Genomic DNA, 19,941 nt, shown 5'->3' on the forward strand with positions numbered 1-19,941 from the left:
ATAGATAGATAGATCATAAGTTGACTATGTCACTTTTTAAAGAACTACCAAATTAAAATGTTGGCCATAGTCATTTGTCACAAGGGTTTTTTAATTACCTGAGTTGTTTTTAATAGTGGCAATTAAGCACTTCAGTGGATAAATAAGACACGTTGGACAGCGAGCGCACCCAGACAAAATACTTGAGAGAAGCAACTTAAAGGAGGGAAGATTATCTGGTCTTTGGTTTCAAGGTTTCAGTTCAAGGTCACTGTTTCCTTTGTTTCTGGGTTGTGATCAAAAGGGTGGACAGTTACCTACTTTATGCCATTCTGGAAGCAAGGTGAGCAGACAGGGTCAGGCACAAGATATTCCCTCAAAGACATACCCCTAGCAACTCATTTCTCTCATAAGGTTCATCTTCTACAGTTTCTACTACCTTCCAGATTTTTAATCTCTCTGTAGATTGTTGCTGATTCTACCAGAAGTCTCCTGACCCAGTCAATTCTCCCTAATTCAGTCTATCAGTTGATGACCAAGCCTTCATCTGTCAAGTCCTTCCAGAGGGTGCTGCATAGCAGAGCTGTGGTGTTTGGCACGTGTGTCGGGTGTAACATGACGGACGTGAACAGAAGATAGGGAAAGCCCTAGAGTGGTGGTGGAGGAATGGTGCTGAGGCTTCAGGCTTTCAGGAGAGTTCAGGCTACCTGTCCCTGACATTTCACTTGTCAAGTGCCCATGGCAAAGCATTTAGGAAGGAGGTTGTACCAAGAAATGATCAAAGAAGAATCATCCGTTTTCCGCCTTTTCTTTTATCTGGTCACTCGGAAATATAATGTTATCAGCTATGGTTGTTGTCGCTTGCCACCTCACATTAGTTTTATCTATATATTCACCATGCTCCACTTTCCCTTCCACAAATATGCGAACCCCCATTTTAACATACTGATATGCCACGTCTCTGAAGCCTGGTCAAAACACTGATATTCCGTGCCATGTTGTCTTTTGACTGACGTCCCCCATTTGGTATACTTCGCTGTCTCCTGATCGCCACATCTCATTTGTTGCCAGAGAAAACATTATGACTGGGTTTTTTCCTTCCACCTGTCTCATGACAGGGTCCTGACCTACTTGCCCAAGTAACTGAACACGATTCATAGATCTTTCAAGAACCAAACTGCTGGCCACTTCAGGCTCATGTCTTACAAACTGATGAAACACCTGACACGAAGCACCTGACAGCCACCCTGATAGAGGCTCGCTTCCCTTGTGACAGCGTTTTACTGAAACTCTTTAGTTCAGATGCAAAGTTATGATCTTCAAAGACAAGTTTCCAGGGGGCTGGGCAGCTCAGCAGCATGTACTGTTCTTGCTGAGGACCCAAGTTTAGTTTCCAGCTCCTACATAGGTGGCTCTCAATGCCTGAACTCCATTTCTGGGGGATCTGACACCTCTGGTCTCCATGGGCATCCATCCATCCATGTACAAATTTACATGCAGACAGAGAGGCACATAGCTAAAAATAATTTTTAAAAATTGAAAGACACACTTCTGAGACCACCATCTAAACCAGTTTCTGTCTCCTTGCCCTCTGTCATAGCGCTTTCTCTTGTCATTTTTAGCATATAGCAGAATTTGTAACTGTAAATCATGTGTACATATATGTATTTGAAGATATATATGTTTAATTTTTCTCTCAACTTGACTATAAACTCCATTAAGAAAGGCGTTCTGCTTGTTTTATTCATCACAACAAACCTATCCTGATCCAACCGGTCACAAGTGTTGATTGGACAAATTCAGTGTACATTTTTGACTCTTGGAAAAAAGTCTTATCTGTCACCTCAGTGAGTTTGCACTTAAGTGCTCTCTTTACAAGTGTCACTGCATTTTTATACACGGTTGCATTATCGGATAGTGTCTTCTTAATACATTTTCCCATCACAAAATCAATATATCCTCAATGCCTCCAACTCTGTAAACACTAAGGGAGAACAAGGAAACAAAGAATTCGGTATCACAGCAATTCTGCTGTTTGCATTCTGGAGAGTTGGGGTAAGGCAGGGGTTCTGGGGTACAGAGAAGGGAACTACACTGGACAGATCCAGAAGCTCAGTACTGAGGCTTAGGGGTGTGTGACAGGCACACATCTAGCTCTTAGAGGGGGGAGGAAATAGGTAAAGGAGGCAGCAGAGGAGGAGGGGAGAGCTCAGATCTGCAAGGGAGTCATCTAACATCAAGAAGCCCTTTCCTGCTTCTGTAAGATGAACTTCCTAGTCTCCCCTTACCAGGTTGTTGTGAGGTGCAGGGAGGGTTAATATCAAGCAGTATAAGCAACCGCAGATGTTCAGAATCAGAAACTGTTGGTATTGGTGGAGGAGAGAGCTGCCGGCTTTGTTAGCGGTGGAGCTTGGTTTTGGTCAGCAAGGACTGCACTGTGGAACCAGACTGACTGTTGAAATCTCATCTCTCCTGCTTTCTGTTTAAGCAATCTTGGCTAAATTAGGAAACCTTTCTCAGTTTCCTTATCTATAACCTGGGGAATAATAGCAATACCGTATAGGTATTCTGGGGACTAAATAAGCTTCCATTATGCAGTAAGAGGTACGTACAAATGATTTGCTATGTGCCTTATCATTACTGATAATTTATCACTTTGTGAGACTGAATACCTATGAGTCACCCAGCTGAAACTGCCCACCTGGCAATAGAAACCACCAGCCCAGGACCTGATTGAGTGGTCTGTTAAAAAAAACTACTGCAAGGCTGATTTTCCAGGATGGCTTATGTGTTGGCAAGGTTAAAGGTTAACAGTCACATTCCATTCACTAAGTTTAAAGGTCACTGTTACTGTATATACCAGAGTTCACTTCCAAGTCAGGTTCCTCAACCTGACTGTGTGCATAGAATTCATTTGATCCCACCCTAGGGAACCCCTGCCTGGTACCTACAGAAAAAGTCCGAGGAAGCCTAGGATTCTGAGGTATGCCAGTGGAGGTGGGAAGACAGGGAGGGGAAGGAGAAGGAAGAGGAGGGGAAGGATGAACAGGATGGGGAGGAGGAGGAAGAGTGAGATTGCAGGCCCACACTAACTTGCAGGCAAATGGGGCAGAGTTGTTGATTTGTTCAGTTAGGTATAGGCCCCAGGTCAAGTGCAGACCAGGGAGCTGGGAGCAGGTCTGAAAAGCAGCAGGAATGCCTGGAGCAACCTTGAGGGGAGGTTCCTGGCTGTTGCCCAGGGAGGCTTCTCCAGGGCCCATTAATGTGGAAAGGTGAGGGTGAGGCCACGATTGCAAAGCAGCAATTTCTTTCCAGGTTCTTCAGGGTTTTGTTTGTTTGTTTGTTTGTTTGTTTGTTTCGTGTGTGTTTGAAAGTAGAGTTGATGGACTTTTCTGTGCTTTTCACTGGCTCCATCTCCCTCGTCGGCTGTGCAAAGAGAGAAATGCTCACTTCCTATGTCCTTCTGCCACTACAGCTTTGTTTCGATTTCAGAGTTAAGTCTTAGGGAACCTAACTGGAAGGACCTGGCTAGGAGGCTTCCATGGAAACACTAGAGACTATGAGATCAGGGTTTGTTCTGATTGAAGGTTCTGAGCCTGAACCCCTTTCTCCACCTTATGTACAAACATGCAAAAAAGCTTCCTCATCTCTGGGTTTCAGTGCTGATTGCATGCAGGTTAGTACTTCTCACGTGGGGCATCTTTACTTCCCACTAGCTCAGGTAGAGAGAGCTTGGCTTGAGCTTTGTGAGTTCAGCTCACCCTGCCTGGGTCTTCTCTGATGTACTTTGTTCTCTTTCCTTGCCTCTCCTTCCACCAGAACTTGAACTGAAAGTCGGATCCTTTTCCAGTGACAGAGCATTTCCTTGGCTTTGTAGCTGTATTGCAGATTTCATGGAGGGTGAGGAGTGAGCATGGACCCCTACACCATGATCCCGTGATGATCCCATGATCCCACTTAGCCTGGCATTGCTCTACTTTGTTCAGCACCTCTGCACCTTCAAACCACAAAGGGACCGGATCCCTGAGATTTCCTGAGGCCCTTGGTCCCCTTCAACCCACACACATTCCAAACATACCAGCATCTACCCACACCCCACATTAAATGTAATTTTTGCTTCAGGCAATGAAAAGCGTGTTTATAATTTGCTGTTTGAAATCATTGGACTGTAAGTATCTCATTCAATTTGGGATTGGCTCAAATTTTTCTGGGGTTATACAATCAGGAGTTCTTAAAAATAAGAAAATGATCCTATGAGTTATTTTTCATATAAAATAAAATATTTTGATAATAGATTTAGCAAAGAAGTAATTATCATATATTTGTAGACATTTACTTCAATCTTGGGAAATTTCCTGGTATCTTTCTTTTACTGTGGAGACAATAGTTTCTTTTAGACCATCAAATCTTTATTTACACATTGAGAAAAGACTCAACTGGAGGTGACATCAAGTCTGACAGCTTGCGTTCGATGCCTCAGACCCACATGGTGGAAGGAGAGAAATGACTCCTGCAAGTTGTCTCCTGACCATCACATAAATGTCCTAGTATGTACACTAGCCTCCATGTGCACATGCATATATGTAAAATAAAGTTTTTATGTAATAAAAATACATTAAAAGACTTGCAAAGAATTGCTACAAGAATGTAGGAAAGTCAACAAGTGGTTGGTTACTCCCATAACATTTGTTGTTGCACCTGTATGTCTTGCAGGTGGGAGGTCACTGTTGTAAGTCTCAGAGTTTGTAGCTGGGTGATATTGATGATTTTCTCTGGTAGCATGCAAAGTGCCTTCCATCACCCAGAACACTGGTCAGTAGGGGTGAAACTTCTAGTTGGGCACCAGCTCTATTTCTCTGTGTTTAATGACTTAAGTAAGTTGTGTCTTCAGCAATCTGCCTTACCATAAGGTTATGGCTGGATCTAAGGCCCATGAGATGAAACTGAAGGGACCAGCTCTCCATTTCAGCAGCCATAACAGCCTAGCATGTGCCTGCCTGTCCTTGCCTTGGTCACTAGGAGGTCAGATGCCTGCCTCGTGGCAAGGAACCAATCAGAAGTTAGCTGGTAGTGTTATGCTTTACGCCTCTGGGTGTGCTTTACAGACAAGTGCACAGCAATGACCCGCAGAGCATAGCAATTGCCCTGGGAGGGCCTATGGGCCATAACCAGTTGATCAATCAACACAGGGCAAGCCTGGCGGCACACCAATCCTGTGCCTGTGTGTACCCCTAGACACTCCCCTTACACTGCCCTTTAAGATCTCTATGCTGTGGCTTCGCAGCGTCTTTCCTAGCCATTCACCATGGTTTCCTAGCCATCTAACATGGGGTTAGCTTGTTAATCAACTGCAATAAAGCCTCTTGCTGTTTGCATCAAGTTTCCACCTCCACCTGGTGATTGGGGTCATCGATGTCCTGGACCGAGATCCTGGGGCCCTGAGCCTCCGGGGGTCTTTCAGAACCTATATCTGACACTATTAAAGAGGCCAAGAGCCTGAGACTAGATAGATCATGGACCCTTGGGGAAACCTAATACTTTTTTATTCTGCTAAAGCAAGATAGCAATAAAATGATTCCTAATGACATAGATTAGTGTCTCACTCAGCCCTCATTAGAGAAGCCCCTGCTTGCAGTAGATGGGAACACAGATCTACAACTAGAGAACATGCAGAGTGACAGACTTTGAAGCACTCAGGCCTAAATGGGATGTCTGTATCAAACCCCTCTCCTCAAGGATCAGGCATCTATGTGGAAGAAGAAGAAGAAGAAGACAGATAATAAGAGCTAGAGGTAGTGAAGTGGTGGCACACACCTTTAATCCCAGCACTTGGAGGCAGAGTCAGGTGGATCTCTGTGAGTTCAAGGCCAGCCTGGTCTATAGAGTGAGATCCAAGACAGCCAGGGCTAGACAACACAGTGAAACCCTGTCTTGAAAACAAAACAAAGCAAAACGAGCTAGAGAGGATGGATGACTCCAAGGAAAACTCTCATCCAGTACAACAGGACTGATAGACATATAGATTCACAGAGATATGATACTGTGCATAAGAGCTGAACAAGTTGAAAATAGACAAAGTCCTAGCCCTGAAAAGGGAAGTGTACACAAAATCCCACCCTCAACTAAGAAGGTATTTGCAACTGATACTGACTGGGAAAGGAAAATCAGTTTTCGCCAATGGAGTGACAGTGGGTTATCAGGACAAGCCCCGTGCTGAGGAGCAGTTGGCCAACACAAAACAGACTCCATAGGGTTTTTTGTTTGTTTTTGCGTGTGTATGTGTGTGTGTATTCCAACTTTTGTTTTATTGTAAATGTGCTTGTATGTGTATATAGGCGTGTATATTCAAATTTTTGTTTAATTTTGTTTGTGTGTGTGTACATTTTTTTGTTTTGCTTTAATTTTCATTTTTTGTTTTTGCTTTGGTTTTTTGAAAGAGAAATGGGAAGTTGCTTGGTTGGATGGAGTTGGTTGGTTGGTTGGTTGGTTGGTATGGAAGGAGTTGGGGGAGAGGAAAGAATATGATCAAATTTTAATTTTAATTTAGAGAAAAAAGAATATAGAAAGATCTACTGAAATAAAAGAAAAATTAAGACAGGAAGAAGTAAATGATAGATAAATGAACTCGTGCATTAACTTTATAAAGAAGTCCCTGTAGGATTCTAAAGACTTGTAGACGGAAAATTCATGAGCAGTTAGGATTAGGATTGGAGGCACACATCTGAAGGGTGCGATTCCAAAGGATATAAAGGTATAGGACCCTTTAGAATTTAGTGAGTGAAAGATGCATACTGTAACTACTAAAAGACTGTAACAGGTGACACAACTTTCAGGGTGATTCTGAAGGAAAATGGAGATGACAAACCCAAGTAGTTACAACAAAACAAGAGAGGGGAATAGAAGAATCTCAGGAATTGTGTCACAGCTGTGAGGCTGCAGATGTGAACTGAGAGATAGCAGTAATTATAACAAACACAGATCAACTCAGTGTTCAGCTGAAAGACAGCCCCAGACTAAATGTCTTCTTGGGCAGAGGGGACTGTGAGCCAGTGTTTAAGGCAGGCCCACTGGCAAGGCAGCCCCTAGCACCTGAAAGGGTCCAGCCCCCACCCCGGCTGCTTCACTTGCAGCAGCAGCCCCATCCGCCAGAAGAACAGTAAGCATCTTCCCCTTGATTGTTGAGACTGCTGTCTGAGCCAGCTCCTGCAACATCAGTTCTTCTCCAGGGCTATGAAGTAAAAAGCGGAAGTGTTCGTTGTGCCATCTTCTCATTTCTCTGTTTCTTTGTCTCCCTTCTCTTTCCCATGCTTCCCAGCTTGTAGCTTTAACATCATGACTTTTCCAAACAGCTTGGGAAGTCCGGTATCCAGTAAGGCCCAGAGGAGACTTTGTGTAAGCGCAACTGGCAGAACAAGCCTCCAGACATTATTTTAGGTTTGAAGTGACCACTGGGGCTGCATGTGTTTTACGTTTGAATTATCCAGCATTTTTCCTATCCGGTAATGTTAGGTCTCTCAGCCAAATGATAAGGTTGAGCGGGGTGGAAATTACAGGGTGAGGCTGCCAGTGGCTCTTGAGCATAAGACATGCTTCCATTCATGTAGCAAAGGTTCACAAGGACTGTTCTTTTGATTTGGCTTTTTATGCGTTCATCTTGGTATTTCACTTACTATGCATTTTCCCACGTGTTTGTTCTGCTTTATCTCCTTATGTCTATGGATCGAATTACTAACAATTTTTTTCTGTTTTTTCTCTCTTGCCCCCGCCCTGTGTGTGTGTGTGTGTGTGTGTGTGTGTGTGTGTGTGTGTGTGTGTGTGTGTGTGTGTAGGCACACTTACTTCAAAATATGTTTTAAAAATCAGATTTCCTGTTTGTGGATCTCAGTTTTGTCTAAGACTGGCATTTTACTGAGTGATATGACACTGCCTTATTCAACTGTGGCAACAGAAGGTGAGAACTGCCCTTGCTGTAGTCGGTACTCTCACTGGCTCACCCATCCCCAGCCCCACTGCTCTGGGTCCTAAAGACAATAGCATCACTCCTTTTAAGCCTCCCTTCCCTAACTGCTGACTCACTGGCATGGTCCCCTGGCCCAAGAAGACATTTAGTCTAGGGCTGCCTTTCAGCTGAGCACTGAGTTGAGCTGTGTTTGTTATAATTACTGTTATCTCTTAGTTCACATCTGCAGCCTCACAGTTGTAACACAATTCCTGAGGTTCTTCTACTCCCTTCCCTTGTTTTCTTATAACTACTTGGGTTTGCCATCTCTGTTTTCCTTCAGAGCCACTCTGAAATTTGTGTTACCTGTTACACTCTTATTGCTTTTGTGATTTTCTTTTTAGATTTGACTTTCTGCAGTCTTTTAAACAGTTCACAGTGTGTGTGTGTGTGTGTGTGTGTGTGTGTTTGTAAATTCTGCTTTCTATTTGTAATTTTCTCACTCAACACATATCAAGGGGCTGGAGTGATTAATAGCATTTGCCTCAGTAATTAAAAGCATTTGCTGTCTTGCATTGCACCAAAGTTTGGTTCCCAGCATCCATGAATGGTGGTTCATGACTACTTATAGCTCTAGCTCCGGGAAATCTGATACCCTGTTCTAGCCACTGAAGACATCTATACACAGGTGTGCTTATAAAGTTGTGTGCACTTCATAAGAGTGTATTTTATTTTGGATGGCAAAGGCCCCTTAGTCAGAGGCTTATATAAGGAGATGAAGTATCATGCAGATACTGGAGAGATTTGCTCAGGTTCTCTAAGAAGCAGACACCAAGATGGGATTAACAATGCAAGAGAGTTTTTAAAGTTACCTTCCTCAAAGCTGTGACAAAATACCTGACCATTTTAAAAGAACACATATTAAGAGGGAGTACTGGGGAGTGAATATGATCAGATGTGTGAAATCACTGTTTTATACAGGTAAATATACTACTAAAATAGCTAAAAAGACAGCAAGGACTAATTTTTAAATTCTGTAAAATTCTCAGCTTTTAGCATTTCAATTTTAATATTGCCTCTCCTATTTCCTGAAATTCAACTTAAATTTATGCTTTAGTTATCCTTGAACTTAGTTTTCACATCCTATAATTGTTCTTCCACATGTTTTCTCTTGCCTGTCTGCAATATTAAGATATTTTCTTCAGATATATCTTCCACAATATTACTTCATTTTTCAACTGCAGCTAACATACAACTTATCACATTGAGTTTTTTCTCTTTTCCTTTCCTTTGTTTATTGTATTTCTGAGGCAGGGTTTCTGTCTGTAGCCTAGAATTCCCCTAAGTAGCTCAGGCTAGCCTAAACCTCAAGGCAATACTCCTGTCTCAGCCATTAGAGCTCTAACATTACAGGTGTGGTTACAACACCTGCTCTTATTGTATTTTTTAAAGTTCTGTTTATGAGCTGTTGAGATGACTCGGCTGGTAAAGGTGCTTGCCGCACTAAGATCAATCCTTGGAACCCACAGTGTAAGACAGACTGACCTCTTTAGGTTGTTCTTTCCACACGTCTACATACTAACTGACTCACCCCCTCCCCCCGAAACCCCACTGCCCTCAAATAAGTAAAATGTAATCAAATCAATCAAAATATAAACACAAAGGAATTCTATTTACTTTTTTTTTTTTTTCTCATAGAGGATAGTGCTTTTTGTTTTCTATTTTGGGTAGGGACTTTTAAGCATGATGAGTTTATAGATCTCACAGACGGTGGCTTTTCTCTTGCTCCAGTTCTTGGGGTGCTATTTATATGGCTTGCTGTGGACATGACTTCTCCTCTGGCTTTTTCAGATCTTTGTCTCATTTTTTCCGAAGTGGAATGGTTTATCCTGAGGAAGCCTAGTGAACCTTGAGCTATGAAGAAAGTATTCCTACTGAGCAATCTGAGTTTGCTTCTGTAAAAGTTTCCCTGGTCCAGGGAACATTTTTATGGTGATCTATTGGCTCAGGATTCTTGTGCAATCTAAACAGTGTAAATCTTGGTGACATGCTTATGTATGGCATTGGCTTGGTGCTTGAGATGACCTCCTCATACTCTTTGAATGTGCTTTTTATTTAAATATGAGACTGTGGCAAAACACAATACAGACTTAGCCTGCTTCCTGGGGAATAGTGGTAGTTCTTATAGCTTTATTTCCATGTAGATGAGTATTTCCAGAATTCTATGGTGTAGTTTTGTCATTCTGGTTTGTTTTCCTTGCATGGCTAAGAGCAATATCTTTTGGCCTCCCTTGGGCATTTCAGTCTCAACCTAGGCCTGAAGGGAGATTGGGCCTACTTCTTTGGCTTTCTAAGTTGATGAGGTACATTCTTATGATGGCCACCCTGCATTATATTTTATATGTTTGGAATAGAAGGGGGATGCTGGTGAATTCAGTCTGACATTTATGTCTTTATAAAATAAACATGTTGACAAACTATTAATTAACTACCTATTGTGTTCTGGCTTTGCTATAGTTGTTATGGTGGAAAATGAACAACTCAAAGTTTTTGATCCCTCTGAAAGAATGGCCTAAGGAACAGTAAGTAAAAATGCAGTCAAATCAGATGAAGTTGTGGAAATGAAGCAAGGAGGACCAGCTTGGATGAGTGTATTTTATTTTGGATGGCAAAAGCCCCTTAGTCAGAGGCTTACATAAGGAGATGAAGTATCATGCAGATACTGGAGAGATTAGCTCAGGTTCCCCAAGAAGCAGGCACCAAGATGGGATTAACAATGCAAGAGAGTTTTTAAAGTTACCTTCCTCAAAGCTGGGACAAAATACCTGACCAGAGCCAGCAAGAGCAGAAGGGTTCATACTGGCTCACAGTTCAAGGGGATACAGTCCATCGTGGCAGGGAAAGCGTGATCTCAGGAGTGGGAGGCTGCTGGTCACTCTGCATCTTCAGTCATGCAGCACAAAGTGAACAGAAAGTCAGTCCACCCCCGAAAGGATCCACAACTTCCCAAACAGAGCCACCAGCTCAAGACCAGGTGTTAAAATACTTCAGCCTGTGAGGATGATTTTATGTTCAAACTACAACAGCAACCTCTTGGTTAAGATCTGAGGCCAAATGCAAAAGGAAACTGTTAAACCCCATATTAAAAATTAACTAAGGATTTCAAAATGACTCTTAAAGAGCACACAGCGAAGTGCAAAGTCCTCCTGAAGTTGCTGTCTGAATGTGGGAGGAGAGAGAAGTAGGTGTTGGGACACTGGGTAGATCATCAGATTGCCGTGAGAGAAGGGGGAAGTTGTTGAGTGGAAGTGTCTGCCATTGTGCTGCCCTGAGATTTTGCCAAGGTTTTGGGAGTGTCTTGGAGCTGAAGCCACCTGTTGGGTGAGTCTTCATCTCCCAGAGGCAGCTTTCCTTTAGTGTCTTCACCATGCCAAGTCATGTACTAGGAGTGGCCCCTGGGAAGCACAGCAGCTGTTCCTGGCCCTTAGGCTCCCTGTAAGTTAGAGGACTATAAGGCACATTCCTGTGGCAGCCACACTGTGGTTTCCTTTTAGGGAGAGTGAACTTCGATTGCAAAGGCTCTTGTTATGGGTCGAGTTATGTTCCCCACCTGAAATTCAGATGCTGAAACCCTATCCTGCAGTACCTCTGAACGTGACTTCATTTGGAAATAGGAGTGAGGTTCACTGGAGTAGAATGAGCCTTTAATGTCAAATGGCAGCTGCCTTCATAAGAAGTGAGATGTTTGAGCCGGGCGTTGGTGGCACACACCTTTAATCCCAGCACTCAGGAGGCAGAGGCAGAGGCAGGCGGATCTCTGTGAGTTCGAGGCCAGTCTGGTCTCCACAGCGAGTGACAGGATAGGCTCCAAAGCTACACAGAGAAACCCTGTCTCGAAAAACAAAAAAAACAAACAAACAAACAAAAAGAAGTGAGATGTTTGAAGATATATATGCGCACAAGAACACCAAGTGAAGATGAGAACAGAGATTGGAGCAATGACTCTACAAGCCACGGTGCACTGGGAATTGCCAGCAAACCACATAAGCACAGGTCAAATGTTCCCTGGCACCGTCAGAGAGAGCACGGACCAGCCAACACATGGATTTCAGGTTTCCATAAATGAGACAATGCCTTTCCATTTTAGAAGCCAAGTACTTTCTGATGCTCTGTTACAGCAGCCCTAGCAAATGAACAGAGGCCTGAAGTGATAGCAGATTTTTATATGCTGTGGAAACATCCAAGAGGGCAGCAAAGATGGGAGGGGCAGGAGAGGAGTCAGGGACAGTGTTTGGATACCCGGCTTCGTAAGTTAACAGGATGACTCTGGCTTTAATTCTGAGTATGGTTGGAAGCCTTTCGGGTTCAGAGAAGGCAATGGCCTGCTTTCACTTATATTTCTAAAGTACCCTGATCTTCAAATAAATTGTAGTGAAAAGATAGATGCAGAGCAGTCCATCATGGAAACAGTGAAGGGAGAGAGTTGTGGCTCGCATAAAAGTAATTCCTGTGTAGGTGGTATGAAAGTATGAGGTGTGGTGACAACTAAAAGGTAGACTATATAATTTTCGGAAGGACTGGATAAGCATTGTGAAGAAGAGTCAGGAAGGAGTGTGTGTGTGCATTTATATATGCACATACAGATACATGCTAGACAGAACAACTAGAATTCTTTCTAAGGCTGGAACGAGGTGAGGTGAGGAGCCTGTCTGGAGTGCACAGAAGTGGTATGGTTTAGAAGTAGCATGTTGTTTTGTACTATCCTCCCACCCCACACCCCAGTTTTCATGGGCTTCTTTCAGGATCACTGCAGATATGATAACCTCATTTTATTCTGAGGGCTAGCCAGTATTTCTTGAATAGTTGCACCACTCTGGAACTAGCTCCCTCTGGACTGACTTCTCTGTTGTCTCCCTCTATGTGTGGCTGTCATCAGTGGCAGTTTAAATAGGCGTGTTTACCTATTGCTCCAGGAAAACAGTATTCCTCAACTTAGTGGCTTAGCAGCAACACCAGTTATCTCACAGTTTCTGCAGGTCAAGTGTGATAGCACAGCTTAGCTGACTCTTGGGTTTAGAATCACTTGAGAGAAGCATCTCAAGCTGCTTCTGGCTTTTTCAATGGTCGCCAGCAGGATGCAGCTCCTAGTGGAACTCTGTTCTTTATTGCCCATTAAGTGGCCAGTCCTTGGTCATGTGAGTTTTTTGGAAGAACCACAACATGCCAGCTATTTTTTTTCAAAGTAAGCAAGAAAGGGTGGAAGAGTATTTGAACAAAAAAGAAGCCACACTTCTTACAACCCAATCATTGAAGTGTTTCATCTTGCTGGTATTCCAGTTGCTAGAAGGAAGTCACTGTACTATGTCCACATTCACTAAACAGAGAGGATTACACTAGGGTATAGTTACTAGAGGCAGAGGTCATTCAGCTCCATCTTAGAAACCTGATATACTTGTCTTCCATAGGTAGATTGGCCAAGGGAACAAAAAGCACTTTAAGGGATAGGGGACATAACTTTGAGGGTAAAGTCCCTGCTGCACAGGCCTAAGTACCTGACTTCGGATCTCTACCCCCTAGGGATGGGCTTTCTGGGCACACCTCTAATGCCAGCCCTGGGGAGCAAAGGGAAGCAGAGCTCAGAGGCAGCTGGCCTAGCAGAAATGATGAGTTCCGGGCTTCGTGAGAGACTCTGTCTCAAAATAAATAAATAAATAAATAAGCAAGTAAATAAATAAATAAATAAATAAAAAAGTGGGGAGACAAGTGAGGAGGACACCCCCTTGTTCTCTGACTGCCACCCACACCCAGATGAGTAAGTGTACCACCATACACACATACACATTTTAAGATTTCATCTGGATGGCATGGTAGCCCACATTTGTAATCTAAGCGCTTGGGAAGTGGAGGCAGGGGGATCAGGAGCTCAAGGTTATCCTCAGTTGTTATGCAAAGTAAGTTTGAGGTGACTCTGATCTATAAAAGCCCAAGTCTTAAGAAAAAGATCTCATATACATCAGCTGTCTTTATAAAAGCTTCATCCCAGACTTCCAGTTCTTTTTGATTCGATTTTTCCCCCTTTATTTCCTCCTCTGAGAGGGAGAGATCTTGAAAGAGACTTTGACAGATTCCTGTCACAATTATCTTGACTTCCTGGTTTCATTTTTCCCATCCCTCCAAAATGTTCTAGAACAGGAAATAGTGGGTTGTCTATGACACAAAAGCATTAGCCAGTATGTCATCCCTGTCATCCTGATAGCTAGTCTAGGTTATGATGACCTGGATAGGGCCATGAAAAAAAAAAATCCTCATCTTTAGTTGTTTGCTGGCTTTGGATTGGATTTATTCAGCCAGCCTGGCCAGGGAGTTAGGTGAGCCATGATGTCAAGGGAAACACCTCTTGAGTCATCTCTCCTAAATCCTCAGTGCTCACAGGCTTCCTGGAGTACATGGAGTGGGAGGCACACGTTTGCTTCCTCAAGTCACAAATCTAATTTTTGCTAAAGGACCCTTTTCTGTTTACTCTGAAATGTTTGGAAGAAATACAGATTAGTGTAAGAATTCCTATATCTTTTCCCACACAATTGGGGTAGCTTTATAGAGCTAAACACATGCCAATCCTACACGTAAAAATGAGAATTGTCATTCCAAATGCCTATGGATTCCGTTCGCTATAGCTATCTGCCATGAGTCAGATGACTTATGAACAACAGAAATTTAATTCTACAGTTTCAAGATTAGGGTGTCAGCATGGCTTCATTCTCATGTTGGTCTTCTTAGGGGCAACAGAGTTCTCTGGCATCCCCTTTAGAAGGGAGCCATCCCACTTATGAGGGGGAACCCTTATATTTTTGGTTGTGAGCCTAGCCTTTAACGGCTGAGCCAGCCCAGGGGGAGCCCTTATGACATGATTACTTACCAAAGGCTTCATCTCCAAACACTACCACATCCAGGGTTAACAGATTTTTAGTATGTAAAATTCAATGGGTATTATTTGCTGTGGCTATTAGATTATGTGCCCCACCTGAGGGCTTGGTCTACTTTAGAAGCCTCCCAAATGAATTGCAAGCTGCCCCCCCCTTTCCTATTGTCTGCAAGTTGTGGAGCTGGGGGGGATTGAATGGCTTCTGAACAAGTTGGGGGGGTCTTGATTGGAACTTTCATCAACAATCCTGTGTAAGGGTTAATATTAGGCATTAGGCGGAGATGGAGCTACACTTTGCCACACATTCTGCCTTTGCTTTCTACTTTGCAGTTTTGGCATTGCAAGCCTAAAGGCCATGTGGTTCCTTTTGATAAAACTGAGTTTAAGGACCTAGGTATCAAGGTGTCCAGTTTTATCTCTCCTGTGACTGCTTAGAAAGCCACTCCAGGTGACTGAGGCAGCATACACCTTTAATCCCACCCCTTAAGCAAAGGCAGGTGATCTCTATGAGTTTACGGCTAGCCTGGTCTATGTAGTGCCAGCCCTGTCTACATAGGAAGTTCTAGGCTAGCCTGCACTACATAATGAGACGTCATTAATAACAGAAAGCCACTCTTTCTAGATGCCCTACAAACTAGAACCTTGTCCCTTCATGCTGTGACCCTGTGGGCTGTGTCCAGAGAGCAGGTCTTCTAAACCCCTCGTGTCCTGGCATGACCTCACTCTCCCCGGTTCACCTAGATTGGACTCCAGGACAGGTTGTACTCACATCTCACGAGGTTACTATGCTAGATGAGAAAAACGTGCACTGTATTCAGACAGCATGCTGAGTGAGTTGTGGAGATTGCATTCCCTGAAGAAATCAGAAGCCAAGTGTAGAAACCTTTCAAAGCTGAAATAAATCAGAGCGGCTCCTTGGCCGCTCTGCCCTGCTCTGTCAGTGTTGGTCTTTTTCTAGAAGCTTCTCTGGAATAGGGTATGTCAGAAGGGATCCAATAGGGACCAGCTCATTGTATAATCACATAGAATCTGAACAATCGGTAGCACCTGGGACTAGTTATCTGATTTAAAATATAAATGTTTGCAAATGCTTGTATCTTGCTTGGTTCTGTAAAGAGCTGCATTTGAGATGTGCTAAAGTGACTTTTAGACACTTTTTTTCCCCTAATGCAAGTCTGACTGTCTTACTTGTCTTTCTGGCACTCTGAAGTCTTCACTTTTGCTTATATTGGATCTGAATTTTTTTTTTTTTAACTGACTAAAATTAGTACAAAATTGCTTGGGTCATCAGAATTTTTATGGAAACCTATGACATAAATTAGAGACTTTTTTTTTTTTTTTTTTTTTAAGAAAGAAGTGTCATTTAAATATTTAAATAGAACAGGCGGCCAGGTGTGGTGGCATCTACTTTAATCCCAGCACATGGGAGGCAGAAGTGGGCAGGTGGATCACTGTTAAGTTCCAGGCCAGCCTGGGCTACATTTTGAGACTGGGGAGAGAAAAAAAAGGGGCTAGGGAAGGAGGGGAGGGGAGGGGAGGGGAGTGGAGAGGAGTACAGAGGACGTACCTTGCCTTAGTCTTAGGAGATAGGTACAAGATGCCCTCCTAGGACTGTGCTTATCTCCTCCTCTTTCTGACAACAAACAATGGGGTACCCTAATACAGGCGCTCTCATCACCACAGATTGGCAAATGTAGAATTTTAAATGGAAAAAAAGCCAATGCTTGTGGCTTCCTGGACTCTTGCTTGGACCCAAAATAAAGCGAGTCCTCGCTGCAGGGTTTGGCTGAGCTCTGTGTCTGTGGTGGCTGTTGTTTTCCATGGCTCGGCCGAAGTAGACACTTCCCTTGGCAAAGTTCCTGTGGCCTCTGGAGACTTTTGAGGACATTTCTCTCCTCCTGCAGCCTTTATTGTTTTTCACACAAGTGGTGGCACCCGGACTTGTCACCAAAACGTAGCTTGGGAAAAACAAATAAAACTACCCAAGGAATAAGGGAGAAAACCCAAAACAACTCTCCTAGACAATGAAAAAAAAAAAAAAAAACCTCATACCCACCTTGATTTTGTGAGGCAACTGTTTCCATGCCAGTCAGTGCAGGAACGGCGAGGCATTTTTCCTCTTTTTTTTTTTTTTTGTCCTATTTTTAACATTCTTTGGCAAGTCTACACATCATGGTTACATAAGAAAATCAAAATTAAGATGTTTCATATTTTAAAAGCATGTGTTGACTCAGGATGAGTTTTGCTGGTGCTGCCATGGAAGTGTGAATTCCTGATGTTAAATAATAAACACAAATGTCCAGCAAGCACAAACTATCTGGCAGCGTCCCTCATGTCACCATGGCAGCCTCCTAGCCTGTGCTCCCACCCTGGTGGACCACTGGTTGGCTGTTGACTGTGGCTGAAGGGAGGTGCCAGCCAGCTGGGTGTAACAGCAAAGGCCGTTCCTCTTCCCAGTTGGGGAACAAGGTGGCTCACCCTCTTCTACAATTACTGAGAGGGGCTGACTGCCTGCATTTCAGACCAGCCGCTGGTCTTGTTGATTGAGCAACACTAAAATCCAAGAGGTATACTCACCCCAGAATGTTATTTGAGAAAGGGAAAAGGGAAGCCTATGCTGTCTGCCTTTGAGGAACCTTCTAGAAGAAAGGACACTTCCACTTTAGGAAGTTAAGTATTACATTAATGACAAGAATTAAAGCTGTTACATACTGACGGTGTGCCTGGTAGGCGTAAATGCTTTGTTGGCATGATGTTAACTCTCAGGACACACGGAGATAGGTAACTTCATGATCAGTTTTGAAGAGGAGAAGGCAAAGATTAATGATGCAATAAGCTCAAGAGCCATCAGCTGTGGGAATCAAATCCCAGCATGCTGCTTTCAGGCACATACTAGAGCATCCAGTCTGTAGGACTCAAGGACCAGCAGATGTGGAGAGGACAAGGAAGGACTGATGTTGCTGACCAGACTCAGTTCTCAGCGTGGTTCAGGTTAGCCCTCCCACTCTCCACAGACTTTGGCTGTGATTATTTCTGCTGGAATTTCAGATCCTCACATGACATTGCCATCCTGCCTGTTCTGGGTGTATGAGTCTTGGCCCAGTCCTGCTGTATCAGCCCCTGATTCAGAGTTCTTACAGACTAGAAAGCATTCCAGCCAATACATTGGGGGAGGGGAGACATTTTAAACATGCACCTCAGGTGAACTCCATGTGTCTGAGGCTCTAGAGACGAGATCCAAGGAAACTTGTCTGTTAGAAAACTGCTTCAGGGTGAACGAGGATGATGTATTTTCAACTCAGCAGCTATGACTTTCTACCCAAGTCCTCAGAGGTGGAGAAGAGAAAAGCAAAAGAGTAAAAGGAGAAATGGAGGCAGGGCTTGTGGAAAAGTACAATTCAAGACCAGAGTCAAAATGCAAGTATTTACAGAGGAGGAAGAGTTAAAAATTAGCAGTGAAAGGGTTACCTGGAACAAAGTCAGTTCATGGAAGGGTCCAGAGAGAAGGAGAGGAGGACGCACTGTCTGCTCAAGAGCAAGAGTGTGGCTGAAACTGCTTTGAAAGGTCTGGACTGATGGGTGGCAGGTGAGCTCTGATTAGAGCTGGACCACACGACGATGAGGAGTTAGTTAGGTGTGAGGAAAGAGAATGGTTTGAACTCTTTTGTTTGCTGCAGAGGAAAGGAACACATGCAGTGCTCAGGGCCAAGCAGCCAAGAACCACTTCCCTCACGGTGCGGTGTAGCCAGGTCATTCTTAGGAGGCAGAAACTCCACAGGCCTTGGAGGCTGGTGAAGGGCAGGGGAAAACTGGGACTTCAGGGGCCTTGTGGGTTATCTGAAAGACAAAGGCAAACCTTCAGGTTCTTGTGGGTATGTGAATAAGAGTTGGGAGGGGCCGGACTATCTCTGTTTCCATTGCTGAGAGGAGACTTTCAGTATATGTTTTTATATCACGGATGTCCTCTGTATGACTTCATTTGAGTGGAGGGGGAAAAAAGCTATGTTGCTTTAAATGGCTTTAAAACCACCAGAGGTTTAAAAAATAAATCTGTAAGTCAATCAATCAGCCAGCCAATCGGTGCTTACCTTCTTACCTAAGGAGAAGCTACTCGGGCAGTCCTGGATGTTACTCCTCACCCTTCCCTTAAGTGTTGAAGAGGCTCATATGCAGAGAGAAAACACTGAGGGAGAGGTTAAAGTCTCATTCCCCAGGTCTGTCATAACTGCCGGCCTTGAAAAATTCACTTTTCTGGAGATTAGGTGTGTTTGGTTTTATTTTAAACAAAGAAGTTGAATTGAATTAAAGTTTTCAAGAGTCCTTCCTGTTTGGAAATCTTATCAGTAACCATTCCCTGTCACATGCTTGTGGGAGTGGGTGAGAGAATCAGAGCTCCAGGGAGACCAGTATCAGCAGGCCATTTAGAGGCACAGTGGGGACAGGGGAGGAAGGCAGATGCAGCAGGAGGAACCCATGGGAGGGCAACAAATCATACTGTAGAGTTTGCAGGAACAGTAGTGATCGGAGAAAAACACGGCAGGCCTACCAGAAGCTGTTCACAACACCACAGGAAGGTCTATAGAAAAAAAATCTACCCTAAGGGTTTGTTGCTAGTGATGTTTTTGGAGTGCATGTGTGATGCACATGAGCAAAGAGGCCTGAGGAAAGCTATCTCTCTATCCTGCTCTACTTCTCTTGCCATGTTTCCTCGAGACAAGGCCTCTTTCTGAGCCTGGAGGAGCTAGCTCCCTGTTGCTTGTTGTTTTGTTCTTTTCCACTAGGCTAGTTGGCCACTGAGCCCCAGAGATGAGCTCTTGTCTCTACTCCCCAGAGATGAGGATGCTGGTGTATGTGGCCATATCTGGCTTTTACGTGGGTTTGGGAGATCCAATCTAAAGTCCTCATGCTTGTACGTGTTCTTACCCACGAGCCATCTCCCAGCCCTTTTCCTATATTTTCCAGGTCTTAGAGCTCTGCCTTTGTCCGGAGGCATTGACTCCTTACTGAATGTTGCAACATGAAACTATGTCAGCTGTTTACACTGACCTGGAAAACAATATGTCCAGTGGCCCTGCTGATCTTTGCAGGAGGCGTCTGTTTT

General features: G+C 43.7%; 1 protein-coding gene and 1 pseudogene across 1 annotated transcript in view; one reads left to right on the forward strand and one right to left on the reverse strand.

Moving 5' to 3' along the window:
* Positions 1-19,941, forward strand: part of Mob3b (MOB kinase activator 3B) — a 190,050-nt gene that overhangs the window by 37,407 nt on the left and 132,702 nt on the right. The gene's annotated exons all lie outside the window — the stretch shown is intronic.
* LOC100766411 lies at positions 769-3,928 on the reverse strand (annotated as a pseudogene).

This window comes from Cricetulus griseus, chromosome 2, assembly GCF_003668045.3.
Source record: "Cricetulus griseus strain 17A/GY chromosome 2, alternate assembly CriGri-PICRH-1.0, whole genome shotgun sequence".
Taxonomy (NCBI): Eukaryota; Metazoa; Chordata; class Mammalia; order Rodentia; family Cricetidae; genus Cricetulus; species Cricetulus griseus.